Source organism: Caloenas nicobarica, chromosome Z (genome assembly GCF_036013445.1).
Source record: "Caloenas nicobarica isolate bCalNic1 chromosome Z, bCalNic1.hap1, whole genome shotgun sequence".
Taxonomy (NCBI): Eukaryota; Metazoa; Chordata; class Aves; order Columbiformes; family Columbidae; genus Caloenas; species Caloenas nicobarica.
This window is the reverse complement of record NC_088284.1, coordinates 24,325,987-24,338,944: the sequence shown is the minus strand read 5'-3', so window position 1 is coordinate 24,338,944 and position 12,958 is coordinate 24,325,987. Positions and strand designations below refer to the sequence as shown.

The 12,958-nt window shown below is 41.8% G+C and overlaps 1 protein-coding gene across 1 annotated transcript in view; it reads left to right on the top strand.

The window, feature by feature from the left end:
- The window catches only part of HCN1 (hyperpolarization activated cyclic nucleotide gated potassium channel 1), a 194,412-nt gene that overhangs the window by 177,394 nt on the left and 4,060 nt on the right, over positions 1–12,958 (top strand). The gene's annotated exons all lie outside the window — the stretch shown is intronic.

Genomic DNA, 12,958 nt, shown 5'->3' with positions numbered 1-12,958 from the left:
TTCCTGGGATGGAAAATAAAAATCAGGAGGCAAGTAATTGTATTTTGAGGATGTCGTGATGCCTAAATTATTTTTTTTAGTCTGGTTCGTGGCTTTGAGTATCTGCAGTTTACGATACCGAAAATGTAAAGTCTTTCTTAAGTATGCAGCAGTGTAGAATGAGAACTCCCCAATTTTTTTTGTCTGTCTCAGTCCATATTTGTGTTTTGCTTCTTTAATACCTCAGTAGTTCAAACTCATTTATGCTATAATCCCAGTAGTAAATGATAGAGAGGAAATTGCCAGGTTTCAATCCTACTGAACCTTTTCCTCTCAGTGCCAAGTGATTGTATTAGAAATTACTCAAAGGTTTCTTGTGATGAGAGAAATTACTGAACAGATTGCATATGAATTTTTCACTAGGCACATAAAATTGGTAAAATGCAAACATTTTGAAGTCTTTACAGATGAAGCACAAGAATGTGAGTCTTTCGCTTATAGAGGAGCACAGTTCATCATTTACTGAGGCTTTACAGAGCAGAAATAATGATATATCTAGTGAGCCTAACACTAATCTAATTTATATTATACCTATGTATTGGTAAAAACTGGAGTAATGCCACTTCTACAAGACAGTTTTTTGCTGGGGTAAATTATATTAGAATGACTCTGTAATGTCACATATGTTGATGATTCAGAATGCCTCATGGTTAATAACAATAAACATGCAGGAGTGTAAGAAACTAAAGAGAAGTTTTCCTTAGTGAAAGAACTCCTTTCCAACAATTACCTTTTTCTTACTCTGTTGCCTCTTAGGGCTTATTTAGTCATCACAATGGCATCTGGCTCTGCAATTTTTCCTTCTCTTCTGGAAAGGCCTTTTGCTCCCTGATACCTTATGACCCTCCACTTCTCTGCACACTCCTTATCTTAGCCCCAGTATGTGGCATTCACACACACTCCACTATGGACTGCAAGCTCCTGCTTGGGGAACAAAGGAGAAATGCAGCTTTTTGCCATTTTATAACTCACCTCAGGTTGTTACCCCTGCAAGTATAAAGATTAAGGCTGTCCCAAAGGTACTGCAGAGCACATTGGTGAGCAGGAGTGGTTTCGTAATGTCCTGTTCCCCTCTGGCTGCCAGCCCCATGGTGTCAGGGGAAACACCCTGGGCAATGCAGTCCTGATCCTGATGCACAAGTGCTGAACCACCCTTGTGCTTCACTGGTGTGCTGGCATGAAGCTAAAATGCCTACAAAGAGGAAGAGAAAGGAATAAATCCAGCACTGCCCAAGCAGCAAGGCTCAGGGCAGCTTACTAAAAAGAGGATTTCTGGGAACACATTCCGGATTGTGCTGTTACTTCATTTGCTGCACTGCTGGTGGACAGAGAACTGATTGTTCACTGTGGTCTCATCCTGCTCCTGCTGCAGTCACTGGCACAATTCCTCTCAGCCTCAAAGAACACAAGATAAGACTTGTGTCCCTGCTATCTTTTCCTTTCTCCATCTGTTTCCACACCTGTGTTTACACAGGCTTCCCTTCATTCAGCAACCCAGACGTGTGTTCCAGGAAATTATAAGCCCTTTTTTCTGTTTTTAGCAGACACTGTGTTATTGCTGAAGGAATGCCGATATTGCTAGGGAAATCCAAACCGAGGGAGTAAGAAGTGTAGGTATATTTTTATGAATTAGGTCTGGGGTCCCCACAGAGATTTCATTGTGTTTGCAGTTGGTGGGGGCTTCCCAGATCCAGTAGGTAAATGTGCAGTAATTCATGGTACCCAATTTATGATGTGTCCATTGCAGTTCCCTCTCCCCACTGTTTTTTTCTACTTTTCTCCCCCATTGAGAATCCCAATGGTATCATGCCACTTGTAGTCATTCAAGAAATCAATTTGTAGATGAACTAAAACTCCTATTGCTTAAAAATATTTTTTTCTATGAGCTTTCAGGTATGATGAACCTGAGGAAGTGCCTGCGATTTTTTAAAACTCTTTATGATATATGTATGAGAGTTGCTGTGTGTGAATATGAATATGAAAATATAATGGTCTACCTTTTGGATTGTAAGAAGAGACAAATGCATGGCTTATTTTACTTATCCAAAGGCACATATCACTAATTTTGCTGAATATCATCATTCATATAGCAAAATCATATATAAATCAGATTTTCATCCTCATTTTCCCAGAATATGTCCCAGAGACATATTGTCGCACTTTTGGGTTTTTTGGACATGTAGTTCATAGAATACTTTAGATTTTTAAATGTTTTATTTTGCTTAAATTATTTAATACTGTTTCAACAGTTATCCTTCTGCACTTGAAATTCTAACAAATTGTATCTTACATTTGCTTCAGCTTGTAGAAGGCCAATTAGATAGAACTTCTTTGACCTACCTATTATTTGTGGAGCTTTTCCCCATTTCGGAACAGCAACTGTCAGTATATTTTAGACCAGTGCAGTGGAAAATAGTACCATGGGAAATATTGAGTCACTTTAGATTATATTTTGCCACTTGTTTTTTTCTGGGTACACTCTAGGTACTTCGTTTTGATAGACTGCTTTTGAAGATTTGCAGTATATTACTGAATATAAATAGAGGAAATGCTGTTAAAGTGCCTGGCTGCTTACTGCTTTACACCTGGACAATATGATACGATATATAGTTTCACATTTTGCAAAAATACTGCATATGCCCACTCCTTTTTCAAGGCAGTAGTGAATTAGTGGTCTCTCAGTCTTCATACTCCAATCCAAATAATTAATGGTAAGTAGCCTCCCTGAGGTGTGATTATTCACATTCTTAATGGCAAGTACACAATGAAATACATTAGGGAGCAGGATCTCCAGATCTCCATACCAACTCATTCGTAAAATACTTTTCAGGTGAACAGTACAGAACATTTTCCTCAAAGTATTGTCTGCAAGAGATCCTAAAAATGAAATGCCTTTCTGGCACAAACTAGTCTGCCATTTTGAGGATACATTTCCTCTTGATATGGTATAATTTCTTGTTCTGAATTATGTTGTTCTTTTGACATCGTATTTTATACAGAAAATACTATGCAGTCAGAAGGACTTCTTGCTATTCAGACAGAATATTATTTTTAGAAGTCTAAGAGACTTTTTAAGAAGATAGAATGAAAATAATTTACTCTGGTATGCTAAAAGGTAGAAGTGGGTCTGAGTTTAGGAGATTTTTAAATAGCAAATGTAAATGTAAATTTAACAATATTAATAATAATAATGTTATTAATAATTCTTGATATCTAAATAACATAGTCTTAAAACCAAATTATAATTATGATTCTGTGAATTCATGAACACTATAAATTTTTAATTTAATAATTATACATAAGAGATTTAGACACAATCAAAATATCACATCAGCATAGCCTAGAAATCTGAGGTGGCCAACACAGATAAACAAGAAGGTGATTTTGCAAGTACCTTCAGTTTTACACAGTAGAATTTAAACTATTTGAGTTTAGATTAAATATTTAACCTAAATATTTAATTCAGAACTGACAGTCTCTGATCATTGTTTTAATAATTTAATGGAAAAAAAATGAAGTGCAATATTTTTACAGTCCACTTAAATTCGAGCCGAATAGTTTAATTTGTAACTGTTATTGTTTGCCAAATTCAAGATGACAGGAGCATAACACTGAATACATAAGGAACTAAGTGGCTTTTTTCAATGGGGAGTAGGCATCCATGTGAACAAAAGTAGGCATAAATGAATTAAACAAGGTCATTTTTGACCTTCCACCCAGACAGTATGAAAGCAAAATAAAATGAGTTTTTACAAGATAATAAATAGACTATCTTAGTCTCTCTTGGTAGAAAGAATGCTTCATTAAAGTAGAATTAAAATGTATGGATGCTCTTTTATAAATTACATTGAAGATAAAGTAAGGACTTGCATTTCTGTTTTATATAATGATCCTAAGCTTCTGTTCTATCAAACAGAGATTTCTCAGAAGAATTTGAGTTAAGAATAAAAAATAGGCAGGATGTAAGTAATGTTGCTGGCCTCTGTTTCCTCTAGTCAGGAAAAACTGGCCGCAGCTATTTTCAGTAGCTTCAAATAGAAGAAAAAAAACAACCACAAAAACAACCACAGGTCAGGATGGGATATAAAATGTCTCTGGGCAGATAATTATGCCATTTTTTATAAAGGCAATTGTATTCTAACCATGTATATTTGGCTGTCTTTCTTGATGTAAAAGTAATTATAAAAACAGCCTTTCTGAAAAGAATTAAATTATGCTGCCAATACATATTAAGCATATTACATTGAAATATGCCTAATAGCATATCAGCATTAACTACAGGAAAGATGAGGACTTAAAAACATCCAGTTATATATCAGTCTTGTAAAAAATTATGGACGTCATTAGAGAATGGCTAAAATGTATTGGCTTAGTACATCCAAATGTGCCTTGAAAATTAATTTATGCTGAAACGTCTTTTTCTATATCAACATTTACTTATATCACAGTAGATAATATTTTAAAGGCTTGTTTTAATGAATTTCACATGGAAGTAATAAGAGGCCTGTTCTGAATAATTCTCAAAGCATCCAGATGTTATCACATTGCTTTTCTCAGAGCTTCTAGAAAGTAGTGCATTAAGCCTTATTCAAGGAAACAAACTGATAGAAACTATTTCCTCTGGCAAATTTGTGCTGTCTCCAATGAAATGAATGTACCTCTCTGCCAATTAGAAATACTATTAGAAAAAAAAAAAAGAATAGAACCTCTCTAATTAGACCACTTACTGTACCAAACATTTGACATATATATTTATATATAAAGGTTAAGCAAATGAAGGCTTGGGAGGGAGATGTTTAGGGAAGAGAATAATGGAAGGAAATATAGCAAGAGAACTAATCATCTTTCACCTGTTTTTTAGATCAGGAAAATGGTTGTGAAGTGCCCATCATGGATACCTGTCTCCAGCCTCTTCTAACTCATCTGTTTTAAAGGTTCCTTCTTGTCTTGGGGTGGCTTTGAAGACAAACTCTCCTTTTTCCAAACATGGGGATTGTGTCCAAAGGATAGCAGTCTGGATAAAAGGGACTGGTATATTACTGTTTGTGTTGGGTACTGATATCCCTTGTCATCCTCTTCTTTTTCTTGCTGACCATTTCCTGCCTCAAGAAGACTAAAACTCCTATTATTTATATTGACTATTACCCTGTAGCATCATGTCATACTCAAACATAGAAGCAAATATAATTTTCAGTCGCCATTGCATTCTCTTCTTCTCATGATACATATGGGACACCTTCATAACTGAGAAATTATCTCAGCCAGTAAAGGTGCAGACAAGCAGGGACAGATAATGGCAAACAAGAATCGTGTTCCTAACTTGCAATGAGGGGACAATTCCACAAGTCAGTAAGCATGAGTCTTTGTCTTACTGAATGAGCTATATTTTTCGTTGGAGCACATTTTCTATTTATTTTATTTGTCCTGTTAAATTAAATAATACTAAAAACAACAAAACCCACCAATGAACATGCTGAGAGCTCATGTGTCAGGGTCTTCAGAGCCAGAAATTTCAAATGATTGCAGACAGGCTATAAAAATGTGAAATAAACTAACCTGGGGTTTGTTTTGTTTTGGTTTGTTGTTTTGTTTTAATAGGTTGACTATATAAGGGCAACACCTATCACAAATAGATAAACTTTAATTAGGTTTATGTAAATAATTCAAAAAGTGACAGGAGACTGAAACTGAGCCATTAAGGAGGTTTTTTTGGACCCTTAATTGTAATTGTCCATTTTCAGCCCTTCTTCAAAATAGTAACCACTCAGCAGTATATGTAGGCATCCTTCATGAACCCTCTCTCTAGCTGATGAACCCAGACACCTAAAAACAACTTTACGGACAATTGTTGTTGGCAGGTTTTAAATGAAGAGGTCACGCAGGCATTGTCAGCTATTGCTCACTCTGACAAACTCAAACTGTCTTGTCTGCAATTTCATATTTAGTCAAGGTTTGCGCAGCTTTCTTTTGGACAGTCCAGATTACAAACCTGGCTGTAAAAGGTAGCAATTGTCTCCATTTTCCTTCCTTCTTAAGTTCTCTCCTTTACGGCAAGAATGTTCTTGTTGAGCAGTGATTATATTTTAAGGTTTCTTAAATATAGGACTGAATTCAGAGCTAAATGTTACCTGAGCTTTTTAGTTTCCATCCATGCCATAGATCTGGATTTGGGACATATCACTTTTTTCTTTTTTTTTTTAAATTTCTTCCACAGTTGTGACTCATGTGAATGTAAATACTGTTTTGCAAAACAACTGCAAAATAAAATCTGCATAGCTATGTGGCATAGCATTTAATATCTCTTTTTTTTTTAAAATAGATTACTGAAAGTCATCTAATTGGCATAAGCTACATTCTGACTAATCATAAGACCTGGTGCTAGTAATTTTAGTATCTATAACAAAAAGCAGCATATCACTGGATCTTCCATTTTGTGCACTAGTGAAAAAATATCAAAAGATAAAAAGAATACATTAAAACTTTAAAAAAAAATGGTAGATGCATTTGATGTTTTCTAGAGTTTAATAAAGAAAAAGGAGACAGAAATGCAGAAGTACATGCTAAAGCAATCACATTTTTTTCATATGAAACAGCTTCTCCTTCTTCAAGAAGGATGAGTCAACATGGAACTGGGAAATTGCTTCATTTCTAAAAGAATAGGGTGTCTAGAAGCTTACTGTTTGTTTGTTTGCTTGTTTGTTTGTTTTAAAGTCTTGAAGTTGATATAGTCCTTTCCTAAAGAAAAAAAATCACTCACATTAGCTGTTGTAAAGCTGAGTGCAGAGTATGCTGAGCTGAAGGTCCCTTCCTGTGGCTGGCACACCAACAAAGTGCCCACTAGCTAGCTTCTGGTCAGTGGACATCTTCAGTACCTTGAAGGAAATCAAGAACTATTGATCTTTGCACCATGCCAAAGAGTTGCTGTTATGAAGCGTTACATTAGAAAAGAAGAATAACCTAAACCTGATAGTTCTGAGAAACTTGCTCTGAAGACTTACAAGATGGGTGGATGAAAGAGGAACCTGGACCGGCTGGATTGATGGGCTGAGGCCAATTGTATGAGGTTTAACAAGACCAAGTGCTGGGTTCTGCGCTTGGGTCACAACGACCCCAGGCAGCAGTACAGGCTCGGGGAAGAGTGGCTGGAAAGCTGCCTGGCAGAGAAGGATCTGGGGGTGTTGATTTACAGCAGCTGAACAAGAGCCAGCGGTGTGCCCAGGTGGCCAAAAAGGCCAACAGCATCCTGGCTTGTATCAGGAATAGTGTGGCCAACAGGACTAGGGAAATGATTATCCCCTTGTACTCGACGCTGGTGAGGCCCCACCGCAGATCCTGTGTTTAGTTTTGGGCCTCTCACTACAAGAAAGACATTGAGGTGCTGGAGCAAGTTCAGAGAAGGGCAACGAAGCTGGTGAGGGGTCTGGAGCACAAGTGTTATGAGGAGCAGCTGTGCCAACTGGGGCTGTTTAGCTTGGAGAAAAGGAGGCTGAGGGGAGACCTTATCACTGTCTACAACTACCTGAAAGGAGGTTGTAGCATGGAGGGTGTTGGTCTCTTCTCCCAAGTAGCAAGTGACAGGATGGTAGAAAATGGCCTCAAGCTGCGCCAGGGGAGGTTTAGGTTGGATATTAGGAAACATTTCTTCACAGAAAGGGTTGTTCAGCATTGGAACAGGCTGCCCAGGGCAGTGGTGGAGTCACCATCCCTGGAGGTGTTTAAAAGACGTAGAGACAAGGTTCTTAGCATGTTGGTTTAGTGCCAGAGTTAGGTTAATGGTTGGACTCAATGATGTTGAGGGTCTATTCCAACTAAAATGTTTCTATGATTCTGTGAAAGAGCTTTTGTACATCTAAGTTTTGTTTATAGTAGTTTAGTAACTCATTGTTCTCAATTAAATAACCAGTATTCTAATCCACTGTCCCATTCTCATAAAAAATTCCCAAATATGTTAGACACCCTGACCCAAGCCTTTGAATTGCTTTGATTTTCCATCTGTCTTCTGCTGCTGAAAGTTACCAGATGGTCTTAATAGCTTCTTGGCCATTTGCACAGCAATGTATATGCCTGCTACAAGATGAAACAAGTTTCCTGCTGAGGAACTGAAGCAATATTCTGCTGTCCTCAGCTGGAAGGACACTTCATTATATCCTGTAATGTTAAATCTGACAGATGATAGGAAACCTGTCAAAGCTTTCAAAAGGGACAGAGCACTTCAAAAACTGCTGTAGTTCAGAAATGCATGGAAAATGCTAATTAGGTTGGTGCAAAAGTAATTGCAGTTTTGGACCATGAATTTTAAATCATTGTAACTAGGCTCAAAACCATCTTTGTTAATCAAAGTAGGAACCATTACAATCAACACATGTTTGCCAACAAGAAATAAGTTTGTTCATTCCTGTAGTGTAAAAATCCAGCCTTCAGGATTTGATAAACTCTTGGAAAGCATTTTCTGCATCCTGCTGGTTGTGGAAGCAAAATTGGTTCAACTTTTGAAGCGCTGGTTGTATGATGTACAGTTGGGCATTGTCGTGGAGAAGAATTGGGCCCTTTCTGTTGACCAATGCCAGCTGCACATGTTGCAGTTTTCATTGCATCTCGTCAATTTGCTGAGCATCCTTCTCAGTGTAATGATTTTGCCGGGATGCAGAAAACTGTAGAGTATCAGACCAGCAGTGGACCACCGAACAGTGACAATGACCTTTCTGGTGCAAGTTTGACTCTGGGAAGTGCTTTAGAGGTTCTTCTCTGTCCAGCCAGTGAGCTGGTCATCACCAGTTGTCGTATGTAATCCACTTTTTGTCACATGTCACAATCCAATCGAGAAATGGTTCGTTGTTGTTGCATAGAATAAGAGAAGACACTTAAAAATGTCATTTTTTCTGATTTTCGGTCAGCTCATGAGGCACGCTTATCAAGCTTTTTCATCTTTCCAATTTGCTTCAAACTCTGAATGACCATGGAATGGTCAATGCTGAGTTTTTCAGCAGCTTTTCATGTAGTGGTAAGAGGATCAGCTTCAATGATTGCTCTCAAATGGTCGTTCTCAACACCCGCTGGCCGGCCACTACGCTCCTCATCTTCAAGGCTCTTGTCTCCTTTGTGAAACTTTTTGAACCACCACTGCACTGTACATTCTTCAGCAGTTCCTGGGCCAAATGCATTGTTGATGTTGCAGGTTGTCTCCACTGCTTTACGATCCATTTTGAACTCAAGTAAGAAAATCACTCAAATTTGCTTTTTGTCTAGTATCATTTCCATAGTCTAAAATTAGTATAAAATAAACATGATTCCATGTTTGAGAGCTGCATTGTTCTTTGGGAAAGATCTGATGTTAGCAGAACACAAACTGTGATTTTCCCAGACAAATTAATTATATTAGTATTAAATACAGACTGTAAGAACAAAGGAATGTTTTTAGCATTGTTTAGTGCTTTCAAGTGGTCATTTTTCATCAGTGTAGTGATTGGCATTTACTTCAGTATGTTCTAAGGATTGGCCGGAGCCCCAGCTGCCATGGTGGCCATGGTTTGGCAGCCCCTGAGCCACCCTCCCAAGGTCACTGATGGTGAGGTGGCTTCTTGCGGGGCTGAGCGGGCTCCTCAGCGCAGCCAGCCCTCCTCTTCGGGGCTCGCCGGGGCCTCCCACGGGAGCGCTGGCTGCCCTGGCTGGAAGTGGAGGGCCCAGGCACAGCCTCCTCGCGGTCCTCCTGCAGCTCTTCTGCCTCCCCGTGGGTGGGATGGGGAGCGTTGCGGGGGCTGGCAGTTCTCCTGCGAAGAGCTGGGCTGGGGGCAGGAGACTCCCCTTGGGAGGCAGCAGGGCTCGGAGCAGGCTCAGGGCTGCCCTCCTGCTCCCCTGCAGCACGGGTGTCCCCGAGACCCAGCTGTCGTCGGACCTCCCCGCTGCACAGACACACGATGGTGTCGATGAGCTGCTGGACAAAGCTCCTCGTGCGCCTGCCCAGGGAGGCCTGCAACATCTGGATCAGACACTCCTCATCCAGGCCGAAGTAGCGCAGGCTGGAGATGACGAGTCTCTGCGCCGCTGCTGCCTCCTGGGCATCTTCCAAGAGCTGCCCCAGCTCCTGATGCAGCCAGGGCAGCAGGGGCTGGAGGACAGCGGGGTGGACACGGAATAAGGACGCCCAGACACAGGCATAGAAGCCGCCCACTGGAGCCCTGGGCAGCGGCCCCGCGGCCGGTGGCTGGGCCACTGCAGGCTGATGGAGGCCGTGGGCGGCTGGATGTCCGGGAGCCCCTGCTGTCAGGCGGACGACGACCGATGGTACAGGTGGTGGGATGACCCGCTCCTCGTAGTCGTCGTCCGCCCGCACCGAGTGCAAGATGGAGGTCACCCTCCTCTTGCAGAGGGGGCACTCGGGCTTGGTCCCAGTCCACCGCACGATGCACGGGTAGCAGAACTGGTGGAGGCATGGCAGGACGTAGCTGGCCTCCTGCCAGCTGTCCAGGCAGATTGGACAGCGGGTGTCCAGCTCCGCGGCCATGCTCTCCAGGTGTGGCGCTGGGCTGTGGGGAGCTGGGGATGTCACGCTGCTCCCTCTCGCTGGCGCTGCAACAGCGGGTGTCACGCTAGAAAAGGAAGAGAGGCCACAGTCCATGGCTGCTCCAGGCAGGGCTGGAAGCAACGCCCAGGCCCCTCAAGAAGGAGAACCTCGCAGCTCCCCAGGGTGAGGTTTCCCCTCTCAGCTCACCTCTGCTGCTGCAAACGCTCCGCCCGGGTGTCCCGGCTGCCTGAACGACTCAGGGCCGGGCAAAAACCTCCAATGGCTCTGGGGTCGCGCACTGAGAGTTGCACTGAAGAACTCCCGGAACACGGCCTCAGCACCAGGAACCGCCTCGCAGAACACTCCAACCTCGCGTCCTCGCTCGGCTGGCGTGCGGGCAAAAACCGACGGGGTCAGACTCGGTGCCCGGATACAAGCAGCAAGGGATGCGTGGTCACAATCCATCGCTGGGTGATGTCACCATCCATCACTCAGGGAAGAAAACGCCCTTCTCTCGGGGACGTCATAGAATCACAGAATTCTAGAATGTCCTGAGTTGGAAGGGACCAACAAGGATCATCAAGTACAACTCCTGTCCCTGCATATGAGAACCCCACAATTCACACCATGTGCCTGAGGGCATTGTCCAGTCTCTTCTTGAATACTGTCAGGCTTGGGGCCAGGCCATGACGACCACCCTGGGGAGCCTGTTCCAGTGATCCACCACCCTCTGGGTGAAGAACCTTTTCCCAACGTCCAACCTAAACCTAAACCTCCCCTGGCACATCTTCTTGCCATTCCCTCGGGTTCTACCATTGGTTGCTGGAGAGAACAGAGGTTGTAGCACGGAAGGGGTTCGTCTCTTTTCCCAAATAGCAAGAGATAGGACAACAGGAAACGGCCTCAAGTTATGAAGGGCCTTGTCCCAACGCCTCTTAAACACTGACAGGCCTGGGGCATCAACCACCTCTTTGGGAAGTCTCTTCCAGCGTTTGACCACCCTTTCGGTAAAGAAATGCTGCCTGAACATCTGGTCTAAGCCTCCCTGGTGCAGTTTTCAACTATCCCCACGTGTCATAGAATCATAGAATCATAGAATCGTTTCAATTGGAAAAGACCCTCAGGATCATCGAGTCCAACCATAACCTAACCTATCTCTAGCACTTCACCATGTCCCTGAGAACCTCGTCTAAACACCTTTTAAACGCCTCCAGGGATGGTGACTCCACCACTTCCCTGGGCAGCCTGTTCCAATGTCTGACAACCCTTTCCGTGAAGAACTTTTCCCTAACATCCAATCTAAACCTCCCCTGGTGCAATCTGAGGCCATTTCCTCTCATCCTGTCACTTGCTACTTGGGAGAAGAGACCAATACCCTCCATGCTACAACCTCCTTTCAGGTAGTTGTAGACAGCGATAAGGTCTCCCCTCAGCCTCCTTTTCTCCAGGCTAAACAGCCCCAGCTTCCTCAACCGCTCCTCATAAGGCTTCTTCAGAATGCTTGGGATCCATAGTCAGCATTTGTTTTGTTTTGGGCATGTGGTGTTTTCTAAACTCAAGTACTTTTATTTGTTGAGTGCAGCAGAAGATATCTCCTTATGTCTCTAGTTCTGTTTGCAGCAATTTTAAATGACAAAAGCTGAAAATCAAGGTTTAGCCATTAGTCATACAGATTTTCCAGCTAGTTAAGTTATCTCTAAATTCAACCATGTATTGTAAAATTTCATTCTTTGTCAGATCTAAAGAAAACCTTAGGAAATGGAGCAGGAAGTCAGTGCATTTAACTGCTCCCTTTGGGCAAGATGTCCTTCTCACTCTGTTAACTAAAATGCAGTGGGTTCAATTGAAGGAGAAAGTGTCAGGGTGAGCTAGGGAATAGAAGAGGAAAGGACTGACTTCTGTTAGACCTCACCAGCCCTTTACAGTAAACTGTCATTATTTCATGGGCATCAAGTTTTGTCAGGGACATTAGGTCAAGACTCTTACAATACCCATTAGTCTCTATGACTTCTCCCCAGAGCTGTTGGGGTTTAAGTACATTCTGTGCTAGTAGTGGTCCCACATTAATGTACTTTGATTTATCCACTATTACTTAAGCGTCTTAGCCCCCAAGCCTTCAGGGTTAGGTGGCATGTGGAAATTCTTCAACAAGAAGTATAAGATGAAAAACCATCAAGGTTCTTTACATCCTAGATTAATACAAAATGTATTTTGTTAAAGACATACAAAAAACCACCACCAACAACAACAAAACAATGCTAGCACTTTATAGATCTGAAGTAAAGCCCACATAATTATGGTTTTTTGCTAATGAAGAATGTTTGGTTTTCCATACTTGAGAATAATGGTTTGATTGAGATTGAGAATGAAGCGTTGTAGGACACAGTTTCCTAACTAGTATTTAAATATGAACAGGTA